Source organism: Rutidosis leptorrhynchoides, chromosome 5 (genome assembly GCF_046630445.1).
Source record: "Rutidosis leptorrhynchoides isolate AG116_Rl617_1_P2 chromosome 5, CSIRO_AGI_Rlap_v1, whole genome shotgun sequence".
Classification (NCBI taxonomy): Eukaryota; Viridiplantae; Streptophyta; class Magnoliopsida; order Asterales; family Asteraceae; genus Rutidosis; species Rutidosis leptorrhynchoides.
In genome coordinates, this window is record NC_092337.1 from 151,980,305 (window position 1) to 151,998,189 (window position 17,885).

Sequence of the window (17,885 nt, forward strand, 5' to 3'; positions counted from 1 at the left end):
TCCTTTCTTCTTGGATCACTGCTCCTTCCCTTTCCTCTCGTCATTTTCTACACAGTGATACTTCAAATTAATTCAAAGTGTATAATTCAATTGTAGGCAACAAGTTTTGCAAACTTTGATTATCATCAATACTTAGATGTTTTGATGTTTCACTCTTCATTAGTGTCAATGAGTTTGCAACTAGATTACGATTTTCACAAAGTTCATATGTGTTCTAGACTTTTAAGATCATCATCAACACATGTTTTGACATCCAACATTATTACACTCAATTTGCAACAATGTCATTTATATCATATGAACAATGATTCTATGAAAATCTAACCTACATGAATAATGAACCCTAGAATTATTCAATGTTAAATTAACGCATAGATAGGTACTACTACAATCGTTTCCAAGTTGTTCTTCAAGAACAATTTTGATTTTTTGCATCAATTTAAGTTTTTATTCATTCTAGTTAGGGTTTCTTCATAACCCTAATTCATCATACAAACACAATTGAATGCTAGGAAAGTAAGGATTAATCATACCAAAAGTAGGAATTGAGATTGAAGGAATGAGCGTTCTTCTTCGTGCGGTCGATCTCCTTAGTCGTGTGCAAAGTGCGTATGTTTTAAAGTGAGTGGGAGTGAAGTAAAAGTGAGGGTTTTATTTAATTTAAAAACAGAATCAGACCACGCACGGTTGAAGCATGGTCGACCGTGGTGTTAGCCGTGCAGGAATTTTCACACGTACAGGACAGGAGTCTGCGGTCGGGTATACAGTCAGCGGTGATGCAGCCGTGGATTCTTCTGATCACCAATTTCTTCACTTCTTCTTTCTTTGAGCGCGTTTTGACGATTCTTAGGTTCTATAGAATAATTGAGGACAAGTTTTCTTTTCCTAACATTGAATGATTACATCCTCCCGATGTTTAATCATCAATGACACATAATATACTATATTTATATGTATATATATGTATATATGTATATATATATATATATATATATATATATATATATATATATATATATATATATATACACACACACACACATATATATTCAATCATGCACATAGTATACAAAAAAACGCATCAATCTAGTATTTAGCATGCAATACATAGTTTCACATAAACACACAATCCTAATGCAAGTAAGCTTCCTTCACTAATCTTTTAAAATCAATTTTCAAAAATAATTTTGCATTTGTGAGAAAAACCTTTCATTAATACAAAGTCTTTTTGAGAAGGTTATTCTCATTAGCATTTTGATCATTGATTTTGATTGATTTTAAGATTACCCAATCCTTGACTTATCCCTACCATTGAATTGCTAGCTTGGTCCATTTTTCCCATGTTCTCAATTTTCCTAATAATAGACAATGGACTTTGATTACACGATTTGTGTTTGCTAGAGTCGTGACGTATATTCATTTCATGTTTACCTCTTGATGATTTACACATAATCATTCTTTCAAATTTTCTTTTTTCAACGCGTTGTTTTCATCAATTAAAGTTTTGTTAAGTTGTCTAACATTGTGTAATTCTTTATCTAAAAGTTTTACTTTGTCACGACTACTATCATACACAAATTTAATAGTCTTGTAATCATCTAACAATTCTTCATAATTAGAAGGATACAATACATGTACCTCATTGCAATCCATGTTTGAGACATCATCTTCTTTGAATGGAGATTCAACCTCTTCCTCACTTTGAACATCTTGATCCAAATCATTCCAAGAACTCATGAGACAAAAGTCTTCATTTCCATTCAACCCATTTACTTAAGAATCACCAAGCTTCTCCAAATCCTTCCCTACTCCTTTATCCTTTAAACTCCTAGAGTTTTCTTCTTCCTGAGAACATAGTGAATCCCAATATTCCTTTGCACTTTCACATGAAATTATCTTTAATCTTTTTTCACTAGGAAGAATTCCATGAAGTAGTGAAATTGCATCAAATTGTTTCAAAACCTCATTGTTTTGAAATGTTAACTTCACTAGTCTTGAACTAGCTTGTGGTACAAAGTCTCCTACTTTGATTATTCTCCACAAGTAGTAATCCTTGAATTTGAGATAAGCCTCAAATCTTAATTTTCACACATCAATATCCATCTTATCAAGGATTGGTGCTTCTTTCACCAAATCTTCCAAGAATCCCATAGTTTGAGTTGATCCGAGAATCGTTGACTCAAGTTTTTGCACAAAACGAATTTTGACACTTTCACAATCGTTTATAGAGCAATGATTTGAGCAACCGCTCTGATACCAATTGTAAGTAACTAGAGGGGGGTGAATAGTTACTTGATACGTTTTTAATACTTTTTCGATTGATCACCAAATTCAATTAACTTTGATCAACCAATTCAACTCAAACTTGATGTGTGTAGTGTATATGTTCAAAATGATAAATGAAGTAATGTAAAGAACATAGACACAAGGATTTATAGTAGTTCTGGTGGATGTTAACTAATCTACCTTAATCTACTCCCCAATTACACTAATCGGGATTTGTTGCTTCACTAAGCACTTTTCTCCAAACCCGGTGGAGATTCGATTTACAAGTCTTCAACTTCTTTGGTAGACAACAAACCTAATCTTTCTATCCCTTTGAAAGATCAACTCCAACCTAGATCAACTTGTCTTCACCTTGGACAAGTATTAATCTCCAAATAAGATTAATCAACTTCCTAAGTCCCTTTAAGAAACTAGATCACTAAGCTAGCCTATGCTTCTACTAATTGAAGTTACAAGACTTATACACTTTGTAATGATGATCCTAAGACAATACTAGGACATACATTACACTAAGTAAACTTACAAGATTAATGATTTTGATTAGTAAGTTTACAACAACCAAATTCTATATCTATAAGATCATAGAATCTTCTCTTGCTTGAAATATGCAAGAGGGTCAGCTTTAAATGCTCTTTAATGTTTCCCTTTTATAGTGGGATTCAAAAAGTAGCCGTTGACACACGGTCGCCTGCACGGTCGACCGTGGTTCGACCGTGCGTGCTCCAGTCCAAATTTAGTATCCGTTGTATAGCAGTTTGACTCAAATTTGAAACACCACATTTTGGTACCTTTACTCTTTCTAGCACCTTCAAAAGAAACCAAACATCCTATACAAGTACTATATGCATTAAGTGTGTGAGATTTGGTCTTATTGCATGAAAGTGACATAACACTCCATTAGTGGTAAGCCCAACATTCTTGGAGAAGTGTCTTGATTGATACTTTGGGAAATCTCAATTTGGTCAAGACTTAGTTAGTCACATTAATGCATTTGGTTCAATTCTAAAGACTAGTCACTATGTCATTAACTTCCTAGTTTCAATTAATCACAAATCATGTTCCATTTGGGTTTAGGTAGAGATTAATTGAATGATGTCTTTATAAGATAATCATGAAGTATGTAGAGACATCAAAGTTAAGTAATTCTTGAATAAGCAATCACACTTAGTTACTTAGACCAAATAGACAATTGACTATAATTTCATTGTGAACCATTTTACACTTAATTTATTGGAGTATGTTAGTTACTTGAATCCTAACTAGTAAGCACATAGCAAACATATTAATCAAGTTGACAAATTTATGAGTATTAAGCATATTGGCAAGTAGCAAGTAATTCTCACACATAGCAAGAGATAGTTATTCTAGGATCAATCATATAGATATTTGCACAACTTGTAACAACCCAAACCAATAACCAACCGATTACACGAAACAAATTTTTATTTTTTTTATAACAGGAGAGTGCGCCGCACCACCTCAGGGTGCGCGGCGCGCACAGGCCAAAATCAGTTCTGTCCGGTTTTGCAATTTTTCAAATAAAGATCTCCCACTTCCCGACATATTTAGATGAAACGCTTTTCACAACATGTTCTAATATGAAAAACTCATACGATTCAATCATAAAATGAGTTTTACAAAACGGGGCCCACATCGGCCGCTTTACGAGTTTTGTACAAATCATGAGTTTCGACCACATTAGTTTAATTTCCAAACGACACTAAGAGCATGGTGTTTGGGGGTTAAACTACCCAAATCTTAGTGAAACTCCAAAAGCTATTACATCCAAAAGCGTCCCCTAACAAACAAGCGGGATCTCTAATCCATACGAATGCCCTTACCCTTGTCTCCACCGGAGCCTATAAAAAGATAAACAACGAGAGGGTAAGCAAAGCTTAGTGAGTGCAACAATTATACATACACATACATAACCCATCTATTTGCATTCGCACCCACCAAATACCTCATACGAGAATATAACTCAATTAGCATGCCGTCTTACTCATAATGCTAACAACTCGTACACTATCACTACATCACATTAGCATATACACAACACAATATATATATATATATATATATATATATATATATATATATATATATATATATATATATATATATATATATATATATATATATATATATATATATATATAGCATGCTAAACAATATCCATCATCATAATATGGTTAACCATAACGCTATGGTGCTACCGGCACGTGGTTCACACCATACGCATTTGAGTTTCACTCTTTTATAGTGCTACCGGCTCGTGGTTCACACTTTGGCGCTACCAGCACGTGGTTCACGCCTCATTTTATAGTGCTACCGGCACGTGGTTCACACTTGATGCTACCGGCACGTGGTTCACATCCGAATTTTATAGTGCTACTGGCTCGTGGTTCACACTTGTTTATAGTGCTACCGGCACGGGGTTCACACTTGATGCTACCGGCACGTGGTTCACATCATAATACCCGTCGAATACATGTTATGGCACTACCGGCACGTGGTTCATACCATAATATTCACAAATAAACATGCCATATACATGTACGCATAATTATTCCACTCACCTTAAAGATTTGGTGATGGTTTTATCCTTTCACAAGCTTCAAAGCCAAGTACCTAATGCAATAAGTACTCGATCAACCAACAAACTTGTTGGACTAAATACCAACACTTCACTCATGTGTATTTAATGACTTAAATGCATTAAATGCCCCATTTTCACCAAAACCGCCCCTTAAGGGTTAAGACCATCGTTAATCACTTAAAAGCTAGTGATTAAGGTCCAACAACACTAACTAACACACAATTAGGGTATTTCATACCCATCTTTCCCAACTAGGTCAATTATTACACACTTGACCATTTTAAAACCAACACACCCATTTCGGGTTATCCACTAACCCAATGACACCCATTTACATTAATAACTAGGTGTGCTAGTAACTGAAATGTCCCGTTCTTATTGATTAAAAACGTTCCATATTAATTGATTTCGTTGCGAGGTTTTGACCTCTATATGAGACGTTTTTCAAAGACTGCATTCATTTTAAAACAAACCATAACCTTTATTTCATCAATAAAGGTTTAAAAAGCTTTACGTAGATTATCAAATAATGATAATCTAAAATATCCTATTTACACACGACCATTACATAATGGTTTACAATACAAATATGTTACAACAAAATAAGTTTCTTGAATGCAGTTTTTACACAATATCATACAAGCATGGACTCCAAATCTCGTCCTTATTTAAGTATGCGACAGCGGAAGCTCTTAATAATCACCTGAGAATAAACATGCTTAAAACGTCAACAAAAATACTGGTGAGTTATAGGTTTAACCTATATATATCAAATCATAATAATAGACCACAAGATTTCATATTTCAATACACATCCAATACATAGAGATAAAAATCATTCATATGGTGAACACCTGGTAACCGACATTAACAAGATGCATATATAAGAATATCCCCATCATTCCGGGACACCCTTCGGATATGATATAAATTTCGAAGTACTAAAGCATCCGGTACTTTGGATGGGGCTTGTTGGGCCCGATAGATCTATCTTTAGGATTAGCGTCAATTAGGGTGTCTGTTCCCTAATTCTTAGATTACCAGACTTAATAAAAAGGGGCATATTTGATTTCGATAATTCAACCATAGAATGTAGTTTCACGTACTTGTGTCTATTTTGTAAATCTTTTATAAAACCTGCATGTATTCTCATCCCAAAAATATTAGATTTTAAAAGTGGGACTATAACTCACTTTCACAGATTTTTACTTCGTCGGGAAGTAAGACTTGGCCACTGGTTGATTCACGAACCTATAACAATATATACATATATATCAAAGTATGTTCAAAATATATTTACAACACTTTTAATATATTTTGATGTTTTAAGTTTATTAAGTCAGCTGTCCTCGTTAGTAACCTACAACTAGTTGTCCACAGTTAGATGTACAGAAATAAATCGATAAATATTATCTTGAATCAATCCACGACCCAGTGTATACGTATCTCAGTATTGATCACAACTCAAACTATATATATTTTGGAATCAACCTCAACCCTGTATAGCTAACTCCAACATTCACATATAGAGTGTCTATGGTTGTTCCGAAATATATATAGATGTGTCGACATGATAGGTCGAAACATTGTATACGTGTCTATGGTATCTCAAGATTACATAATATACAATACGAGTTGATTAAGTTATGGTTGGAATAGATTTGTTACTAATTTTCACGTAGCTAAAATGAGAAAAATTATCCAATCTTGTTTTACCCATAACTTCTTCATTTTAAATCCGTTTTGAGTGAATCAAATTGCTATGGTTTCATATTGAACTCTATTTTATGAATCTAAACAGAAAAAGTATAGGGTTATAGTAGGAAAAATAAGTTACAAGTCATTTTTGTAAAGGTAGTCATTTCAGTCGAAAGAACGATCTAGATGACCATTTTAGAAAACATACTTCCACTTTGAGTTTAACCATAATTTTTGGATATAGTTTCATGTTCATAATAAAAATCATTTTCTCAGAATAACAACTTTTAAATCAAAGTTTATCATAGTTTTTAATTAACTAACCCAAAACAGCCCGCGGTGTTACTACGACGGCGTAAATCCGGTTTTACGGTGTTTTTCGTGTTTCCAGGTTTTAAATCATTAAGTTAGCATATAATATAGGTATAGAACATGTGTTTAGTTGATTTTAAAAGTCAAGTTAGAAGGATTAACTTTTGTTTGCGAACAAGTTTAGAATTAACTAAACTATGTTCTAGTGATTACAAGTTTAAACCTTCGAATAAGATAGCTTTATATGTATGAATCGAATGATGTTATGAACATCATTACTACCTTAAGTTCCTTGGATAAACCTACTGGAAAAGAGAAAAATGGATCTAGCTTCAACGGATCCTTGGATGGCTCGAAGTTCTTGAAGCAGAATCATGACACGAAAACAAGTTCAAGTAAGATCATCACTTGAAATAAGATTGTTATAGTTATAGAAATTGAACCAAAGTTTGAATATGATTATTACCTTGTATTAGAATGATAACCTACTGTAAGAAACAAAGATTTCTTGAGGTTGGATGATCACCTTACAAGATTGAAAGTGAGCTAGCAAACTTGAAAGTATTCTTGATTTTATGTAACTAGAACTTGTAGAATTTATGAAGAACACTTAGAACTTGAAGATAGAACTTGAGAGAGATTAATTAGATGAAGAAAATTGAAGAATGAAAGTGTTTGTAGGTGTTTTTGGTCGTTGGTGTATGGATTAGATATAAAGGATATGTAATTTTGTTTTCATGTAAATAAGTCATGAATGATTACTCATATTTTTGTAATTTTATGAGATATTTCATGCTAGTTGCCAAATGATGGTTCCCACATGTGTTAGGTGACTCACATGGGCTGCTAAGAGCTGATCATTGGAGTGTATATACCAATAGTACATACATCTAAAAGATGTGTATTGTACGAGTACGAATACGGGTGCATACGAGTAGAATTGTTGATGAAACTGAACGAGGATGTAATTGTAAGCATTTTTGTTAAGTAGAAGTATTTTCATAAGTGTATTGAAGTCTTTCAAAAGTGTATAAATACATATTAAAACACTACATGTATATACATTTTAACTGAGTTGTTAAGTCATCGTTAGTCGTTACATGTAAGTGTTGTTTTGAAACCTTTAGGTTAACGATCTTGTTAAATGTTGTTAACCCAATGTTTATAATATCAAATGAGATTTTAAATTATTATATTATCATGATATTATCAGGTATGGATATCTCTTAATATGATATATATACATTAAATGTCTTTACAACGATAATCGTTACATATATGTCTCGTTTAAAAATCATTAAGTTAGTAGTCTTGTTTTTACATATGTAGTTCATTGTTAATATACTTAATGATATGTTTACTTATCATAGTATCATGTTAACTATATATATATATCCATATATATGTCATCATATAGTTTTTACAAGTTTTAACGTTCGTGAATCACCGGTCAACTTGGGTGGTCAATTGTCTATATGAAACATATTTCAATTAATCAAGTCTTAACAAGTTTGATTGCTTAACATGTTGGAAACATTTAATCATGTAAATATCAATCTCAATTAATATATATAAACATGGAAAAGTTCGGGTCACTACAGTACCTACCCGTTAAATAAATTTCGTCCCGAAATTTTAAGCTGTTGAAGGTGTTGACGAATCTTCTGGAAATAGATGCGGGTATTTCTTCTTCATCTGATCTTCACGCTCCCAGGTAAACTCGGGTCCTCTACGAGCATTCCATCGAACCTTAACAATTGGTATCTTGTTTTGCTTAAGTCTTTTAACCTCACGATCCATTATTTCGACGGGTTCTTCGATGAATTGAAGTTTTTCGTTGATTTGGATTTCATCTAACAGAATAGTGAGATCTTCTTTAGCAAAACATTTCTTCAAATTCGAGACGTGGAAAGTGTTATGTACAGCCGCGAGTTGTTGAGGTAACTCAAGTCGGTAAGCTACTGGTCCGACACGATCAATAATCTTGAATGGTCCAATATACCTTGGATTTAATTTCCCTCGTTTACCAAATCGAACAACGCCTTTCCAAGGTGCAACTTTAAGCATGACCATCTCTCCAATTTCAAATTCTATATCTTTTCTTTTAATGTCAGCATAGCTCTTTTGTCGACTTTGGGCGGTTTTCAACCGTTGTTGAATTTGGATGATCTTCTCGGTAGTTTCTTGTATAATCTCCGGAACCGTAATCTGTCTATCCCCCACTTCACTCCAACAAATCGGAGACCTGCACTTTCTACCATAAAGTGCTTCAAACGGCGCCATCTCAATGCTTGAATGGTAGCTGTTGTTGTAGGAAAATTCTGCTAACGGTAGATGTCGATCCCAACTGTTTCCGAAATCAATAACACATGCTCGTAGCATCTCTTCAAGAATTTGTATCGTCCTTTCGCTCTGCCCATCAGTTTGTGGATGATAGGCAGTACTCATGTCTAGACGAGTTCCTAATGCTTGCTGTAATGTCTGCCAGAATCTTGAAATAAATCTGCCATCCCTATCAGAGATAATAGAGATTGGTATTCCATGTCTGGAGACGACTTCCTTCAAATACAGTCGTGCTAACTTCTCCATCTTGTCATCTTCTCTTATTGGCAGGAAGTGTGCTGATTTGGTGAGACGATCAACTATTACCCAAATAGTATCAAAACCACTTGCAGTCCTTGGCAATTTAGTGATGAAATCCATGGTAATATTTTCCCATTTCCATTCTAGGATTTCAGGTTGTTGAAGTAGACCTGATGGTTTCTGATGCTCAGCTTTGACCTTAGAACATGTCAAACATTCTCCTACGTATTTAGCAACATCGGCTTTCATACCCGGCCACCAAAAATGTTTCTTGAGATCCTTGTACATCTTCCCCGTTCCAGGATGTATTGAGTATCTGGTTTTATGAGCTTCTCTAAGTACCATTTCTCTCATATCTCCAAATTTTGGTACCCAAATCCTTTCAGCCCTATACCGGGTTCCGTCTTCCCGAATATTAAGATGCTTCTCCGATCCTTTGGGTATTTCATCCTTTAAATTTCCCTCTTTTAAAACTCCTTGTTGCGCCTCCCTTATTTGAGTAGTAAGGTTATTATGAATCATTATATTCATAGATTTTACTCGAATGGGTTCTCTGTCCTTCCTGCTCAAGGCATCGGCTACCACATTTGCCTTCCCCGGGTGGTAACGAATCTCAAAGTCGTAATCATTCAATAATTCAATCCACCTACGCTGCCTCATATTCAGTTGTTTCTGATTAAATATGTGTTGAAGACTTTTGTGGTCGGTATATATAATACTTTTGACCCCATATAAGTAGTGCCTCCAAGTCTTTAATGCAAAAACAACCGCGCCTAATTCCAAATCATGCGTCGTATAATTTTGTTCATGAATCTTCAATTGTCTAGACGCATAAGCAATCACCTTCGTTCGTTGCGTTAATACACAATCGAGACCTTGCTTTGATGCGTCACAATAAATCACAAAATCATCATTCCCTTCAGGCAATGACAATATAGGTGCTGTAGTTAGCTTTTTCTTCAATAACTGAAACGCTTTCTCTTGTTCATCATTCCATTCAAATTTCTTCCCTTTATGCGTTAATGCAGTCAAGGGTTTTGCTATTCTGGAAAAGTCTTGGATGAACCTTCTATAGTAACCAGCTAGTCCTAAAAATTGGCGTATGTGTTTCGGAGTTTTCAGGGTTTCCCACTTTTCAACAGTTTCTATCTTTGCCGGATCCACCTTAATACCTTCTTTGTTCACTATGTGACCGAGGAATTGAACTTCTTCCAACCAAAATGCACACTTTGAAAATTTAGCGTACAATTCTTCCTTCCTCAATACTTCTAACACCTTTCTCAAATGTTCACCGTGTTCTTGGTCATTCATTGAGTAAATAAGTATGTCATCAATGAAAACAATGACAAACTTGTCAAGGTATGGTCCACACACTCGGTTCATAAGGTCCATGAACACAGCTGGTGCAATAGTTAAACCAAATGGCATGACCATAAACTCGTAATGACCGTAACGTGTTCTGAAAGCAGTCTTTGGAATATCATCTTCTTTCACCCGCATTTGATGATACCCGGAACGTAAGTCAATCTTTGAATAAACAGTCGAGCCTTGTAGTTGATCAAATAAGTCATCGATTCTCGGTAGTGGGTAGCGGTTCTTGATGGTAAGTTTGTTCAACCCTCGGTAGTCGATACACAACCTGAATGTACCATCTTTCTTCTTGACAAACAAAACAGGAGCTCCCCACGGTGATGTGCTTGGTCGAATGAAACCACGCTCTAAAAGTTCTTGTAATTGGCTTTGCAGTTCTTTCATCTCGCTGGGTGCGAGTCTGTAAGGAGCACGAGCTATTGGTGCAGCTCCTGGTACAAGATCTATTTGAAATTCAACGGATCGATGTGGGGGTAATCCCGGTAATTCTTTCGGAAATACATCGGGAAATTCTTTTGCAATGGGAACATCATTGATGCTCTTTTCTTTAGTTTGTACTTTCTCGACGTGTGCTAGAACAGCATAGCAACCTTTTCTTATTAGTTTTTGTGCCTTCAAATTACTAATAAGATGTAGCTTCGTGTTGCCCTTTTCTCCGTACACCATTAAGGGTTTTCCTTTTTCTCGTATAATGCGAATTGCATTTTTGTAACAAACGATCTCTGCTTTCACTTCTTTCAACCAGTCCATACCGATTATCACATCAAAACTCCCTAACTCTACTGGTATCAAATCAATCTTAAATGTTTCGCTAACCAGTTTAATTTCTCGATTCCGACATATATTATCTGCTGAAATTAATTTACCATTTGCTAATTCGAGTAAAAATTTACTATCCAAAGGCATCAATGGACAACTTAATTTAGCACAAAAATCTCTACTCATATAGCTTCTATCCGCACCCGAATCAAATAAAACGTAAGCAGATTTATTGTTAATAAGAAACGTACCCGTAACAAGCTCCGGGTCTTCCTGTACCTCTGCCGCATTAATATTGAAAACTCTTCCGCGGCCTTGTCCATTCGTGTTCTCCTGGTTTGGGCAATTTCTAATAATGTGGCCCGGTTTTCCACATTTATAACAAACTACATTGGCATAACTTGCTCCGCCACTACTTGCTCCGCCATTACTCGTTCCGACACCATTTGTTCCTTTCGTTCTATTAACCCCTGATCCGTAAACCTCACACTTCGCCGCGCTATGACCATTTCTTTTACACTTGTTGCAAAATTTGGTGCATAACCCCGAGTGATACTTTTCACACCTTTGGCATAGCTGCTTCTGATTGTTGTTGTTGTTGCGGTTATTATTATTGTTGGGATGATTGTTGTAGTTGCTGTTGTTGTTGTTGTTGTTGTTGGTGTTGTTGTTGTTGTTGTTGGGCTGTTTGTTGTAGTTGCGATTGATGTTGCGATTGTTGGGATAATTGTTGCGATTATTGTTGTAATTGCTGTTGTTGTTGTATTGGTGATGCTTATCACCGTTTTCCTCCCACTTTCTTTTGACTTGCTTCACATTGGCCTCTTCAGCAGTCTGTTCTTTAATTCTTTCTTCAATCTGGTTCACTAGTTTGTGAGCCATTCTACATGCCTGTTGTATGGAGGCGGGCTCGTGTGAACTTATATCTTCTTGGATTCTTTCCGGTAATCCTTTCACAAACGCGTCGATCTTCTCTTCCTCATCTTCGAATGCTCCCGGACACAATAGGCACAATTCTGTGAATCGTCTTTCGTACGTGGTAATATCAAATCCTTGGGTTCATAACCCTCTAAGTTCTGTCTTGAGCTTATTGACCTCGGTTCTGGGACGGTATTTCTCGTTCATCAAGTGCTTGAATGCTGACCACGGTAGTGCGTACGCATCGTCTTGTCCCACTTGCTCTAGATAGGTATTCCACCATGTTAACGCAGAACCTGTGAAGGTATGCGTAGCGTACTTCACTTTGTCCTCTTCAGTACACTTACTTATGGCAAACACCGATTCGACCTTCTCGGTCCACCGTTTCAATCCGATCGGTCCTTCGGTTCCATCAAATTCCAAAGGTTTGCAGGCAGTGAATTCTTTGTAGGTGCATCCTACACGATTTCCTGTACTGCTAGATCCAAGGTTATTGTTGGTATGTAGCGCAGCCTGTACTGCGGCTATGTTTGAAGCTAGAAAAGTACGGAATTCCTCTTCATTCATATTCACGGTGTGTCGAGTAGTCGGTGCCATTTCCTTCAAAATAGTCAAATGGAACAAGTTAATCATACAGAATATTAAGAGTAGTTAATAGTATTTCGTAGCATAATATGAACTCATTTATAAAAGCTTTTTCTTCATATTAGCATTTTATAAGTTTAAATTCGGGTAGTACCTACCCGTTAAGTTCATACTTAGTAGCTAATATACAATTCAACTACTACAATTCTATATGAAAAACTGATTATAATAATATTTCGCGTTCAAACTTTTACACAATATTTTACAAACTTACAATACCGCTTATTTTACATATAGCATGAAATATAGCACACAATAAATTTGATACAAGATGGTTGTGAAGATAATTCTAGCTAGTACACAAGTCGTTCAGCAAAGGCAATAAATACACGTAATTCATACGTCCAGAAACAAGTCATGCATTCTGGTTTTACTAGGACTACTTCCCATCCTTGGTCTTGTGGAACATAACCGTTATGGCCGTTGATAAGACAGCGTGTTGTAACGTCGTCAAAGGGACGAGGGTTACGTAATGTCCAACAGTCCCGTAACAATCTAAAAACCTCATTTCTTACCCCAATTACCGACTCCGTCACTTGTGGAAACGTTTTGTTTAATAGTTGTAGCCCGATGTTCTTGTTCTCACTTTGGTGAGAAGCGAACATTACTAATCCGTAAGCATAACATGCTTCTTTATGTTGCATGTTAGCCGCTTTTTCTAAATCACGAAGTCCAATATTCGGATATATTGAGTCAAAATAATTTCTTAACCCGTTGCGTAAAATAGCATTTGGGTTCCCCGCAATATATGCGTCAAAGTAAACACATCGTAACTTATGGGTTTCCCAATGTGATATCCCCCATCTTTCAAACGAAAGTCTCTTATAAACCAAGACATTCTTGGAACGTTCTTCGAATGTCTTACAAACTGATCTCGCCTTAAATAGTTGTGCCGAGGAATTCTGACCGACTCTAGACAAGATTTCATCAATCATGTCTCCGGGTAGGTCTCTTAAAATATTGGGTTGTCTATCCATTTTGTGCTTTTAAACTGTAAAATAGACAAGAGTTAGATTCATAAAAAAATACTTATTAATACAAGCAAATTTTACATATATCATAAAGCATAAGCACACTATATTACATATATTACACCACACGAATACAACTATCTTATTCTTCTTCTTCGGTTTTGGTTCGTTTTGCCAAGTTTCTAGGGATATATGATGTTCCCCTAATACTAACTGTCGTTTTCCACAACGGTTTAGAAAAACCTGGTGGTTTAGAGGTTCCCGGGTCATTGTTACAACTTAAGGACTTCAGGGGTTGACGATACATATAAAGTTCATCGGGGTTGGAATTAGATTTCTCTATTTTTATGCCCTTTCCCTTATTATTTTTTTTGCCTTTTTAAATTCAGTTGGGGTAATTTCTATAACATCATCGGAATTCTCGTCGGAATCCGATTCATCGGAGAATTGGTAATCCTCCCAATATTTTGCTTCCTTGGCGGAAACACCATTGACCATAATTAACCTTGGTCGGTTGGTTGAGGATTTTCTTTTACTTAACCGTTTTATTATTTCCCCCACCGGTTCTATTTCTTCATCCGGTTCCGATTCTTCTTCCGATTCCGATTCTTCTTCCGGTTCCGACTCTTCTTCCGGTTCCTCTTCGGGAACTTGTGAATCAGTCCACGAATCATTCCAATTTACATTTGACTCTTCATTATTATTAGGTGAGTTAATGGGACTTGTTCTAGAGGTAGACATCTATCACATAATATCAAACGTGTTAAGAGATTAATATATCACATAATATTCACATGTTAAAAATATATAGTTTCCAACAAAATTTGTTAAGCAATCATTTTTCAAGTAAACACGGTCGAAGTCCAGATTCACTAATGCATCCTAACAAACTCGATAAGACACACTAATGCAAAATTCTGGTTCTCTAAGACCAACACTCGGATACCAACTGAAATGTCCCGTTCTTATTGATTAAAAACGTTCCATATTAATTGATTTCGTTGCGAGGTTTTGACCTCTATATGAGACGTTTTTCAAAGACTGCATTCATTTTAAAACAAACCATAACCTTTATTTCATCAATAAAGGTTTAAAAAGCTTTACGTAGATTATCAAATAATGATAATCTAAAATATCCTGTTTACACACGACCATTACATAATGGTTTACAATACAAATATGTTACAACAAAATAAGTTTCTTGAATGCAGTTTTTACACAATATCATACAAGCTTGGACTCCAAATCTCGTCCTTATTTAAGTATGCGACAGCGGAAGCTCTTAATAATCACCTGAGAATAAACATGCTTAAAACGTCAACAAAAATGTTGGTGAGTTGTAGGTTTAACCTATATATATCAAATCATAATAATAGACCACAAGATTTCATATTTCAATACACATCCCATACATAGAGATAAAAATCATTCATATGGTGAACACCTGGTAACCGACATTAACAAGATGCATATATAAGAATATCCCCATCATTCCGGGACACCCTTTGGATATGATATAAATTTCGAAGTACTAAAGCATCCGGTACTTTGGATGGGGCTTGTTGGGCCCGATAGATCTATCTTTAGGATTCGCGTCAATTAGGGTGTCTGTTCCCTAATTCTTAGATTACCAGACTTAATAAAAAGGGGCATATTCGATTTCGATAATTCAACCATAGAATGTAGTTTCACGTACTTGTGTCTATTTTGTAAATCTTTTATAAAACCTGCATGTATTCTCATCCCAAAAATATTAGATTTTAAAAGTGGGACTATAACTCACTTTCACAGATTTTTACTTCGTCGGGAAGTAAGACTTGGCCACTGGTTGATTCACGAACCTATAACAATATATACATATATATCAAAGTATGTTCAAAATATATTTACAACACTTTTAATATATTTTGATGTTTTAAGTTTATTAAGTCAGCTGTCCTCGTTAGTAACCTACAACTAGTTGTCTACAGTTAGATGTACAGAAATAAATCGATAAATATTATCTTGAATCAATCCACGACCCATTGTATACGTATCTCAGTATTGATCACAACTCAAACTATATATATTTTGGAATCAACCTCAACCCTGTATAGCTAACTCCAACATTCACATATAGAGTGTCTATGGTTGTTCCGAAATATATATAGATGTGTCGACATGATAGGTCGAAACATTGTATACGTGTCTATGGTATCTCAAGATTACATAATATACAATACGAGTTGATTAAGTTATGGTTGGAATAGATTTGTTACCAATTTTCACGTAGCTAAAATGAGAAAAATTATCCAATCTTGTTTTACCCATAACTTCTTCATTTTAAATCCGTTTTGAGTGAATCAAATTGCTATGGTTTCATATTGAACTCTATTTTATGAATCTAAATAGAAAAAGTATAGGTTTATAGTCAGAAAAATAAGTTACAAGTCGTTTTTGTAAAGGTAGTCATTTCAGTCGAAAGAACGACGTCTAGATGACCATTTTAGAAAACATACTTCCACTTTGAGTTTTACCATAATTTTTGGATATAGTTTCATGTTCATAATAAAAATCATTTTCTCAGAATAACAACTTTTAAATCAAAGTTTATCATAGTTTTTAATTAACTAACCCAAAACAGCCCGCGGTGTTACTACGACGGCGTAAATCCGGTTTTACGGTGTTTTTCATGTTTCCAGGTTTTAAATCATTAAGTTAGCGTATCATATAGATGTATAACATGTGTTTAGTTGATTTTAAAAGTCAAGTTAGAAGGATTAACTTTTGTTTGAGAACAAGTTTAGAATTAACTAAACTATGTTCTAGTGATTACAAGTTTAAACCTTCGAATAAGATAGCTTTATATGTATGAATCGAATGATGTTATGAACATCATTACTACCTTAAGTTCCTTGGATAAACCTACTGGAAAAGAGAAAAATGGATCTAGCTTCAACGGATCCTTGGATGGCTCGAAGTTCTTGAAGCAGAATCATGACACGAAAACAAGTTCAAGTAAGATCATCACTTGAAATAAGATTGTTATAGTTATAGAAATTGAACCAAAGTTTGAATATGATTATTACCTTGTATTAGAATGATAACCTACTGTAAGAAACAAAGATTTCTTGAGGTTGGATGATCACCTTACAAGATTGAAAGTGAGCTAGCAAACTTGAAAGTATTCTTGATTTTATGTAACTAGAACTTGTAGAATTTATGAAGAACACTTAGAACTTGAAGATAGAACTTGAGAGAGATTAATTAGATGAAGAAAATTGAAGAATGAAAGTGTTTGTAGGTGTTTTTGGTCGTTGGTGTATGGATTAGATATAAAGGATATGTAATTTTGTTTTCATGTAAATAAGTCATGAATGATTACTCATATTTTTGTAATTTTATGAGATATTTCATGCTAGTTGCCAAATGATGGTTCCCACATGTGTTAGGTGACTCACATGGGCTGCTAAGAGCTGATCATTGGAGTGTATATACCAATAGTACATACATCTAAAAGCTGTGTATTGTACGAGTACGAATACGGGTGCATACGAGTAGAATTGTTGATGAAACTGAACGAGGATGTAATTGTAAGAATTTTTGTTAAGTAGAAGTATTTTGATAAGTATATTGAAGTCTTTCAAAAGTGTATAAATACATATTAAAACACTACATGTATATACATTTTAACTGATGTAGCGACCCCGACAAATCGTCAAATGACGGCGTCATCTACGTATGGTCCCATTACATGGTCGTAA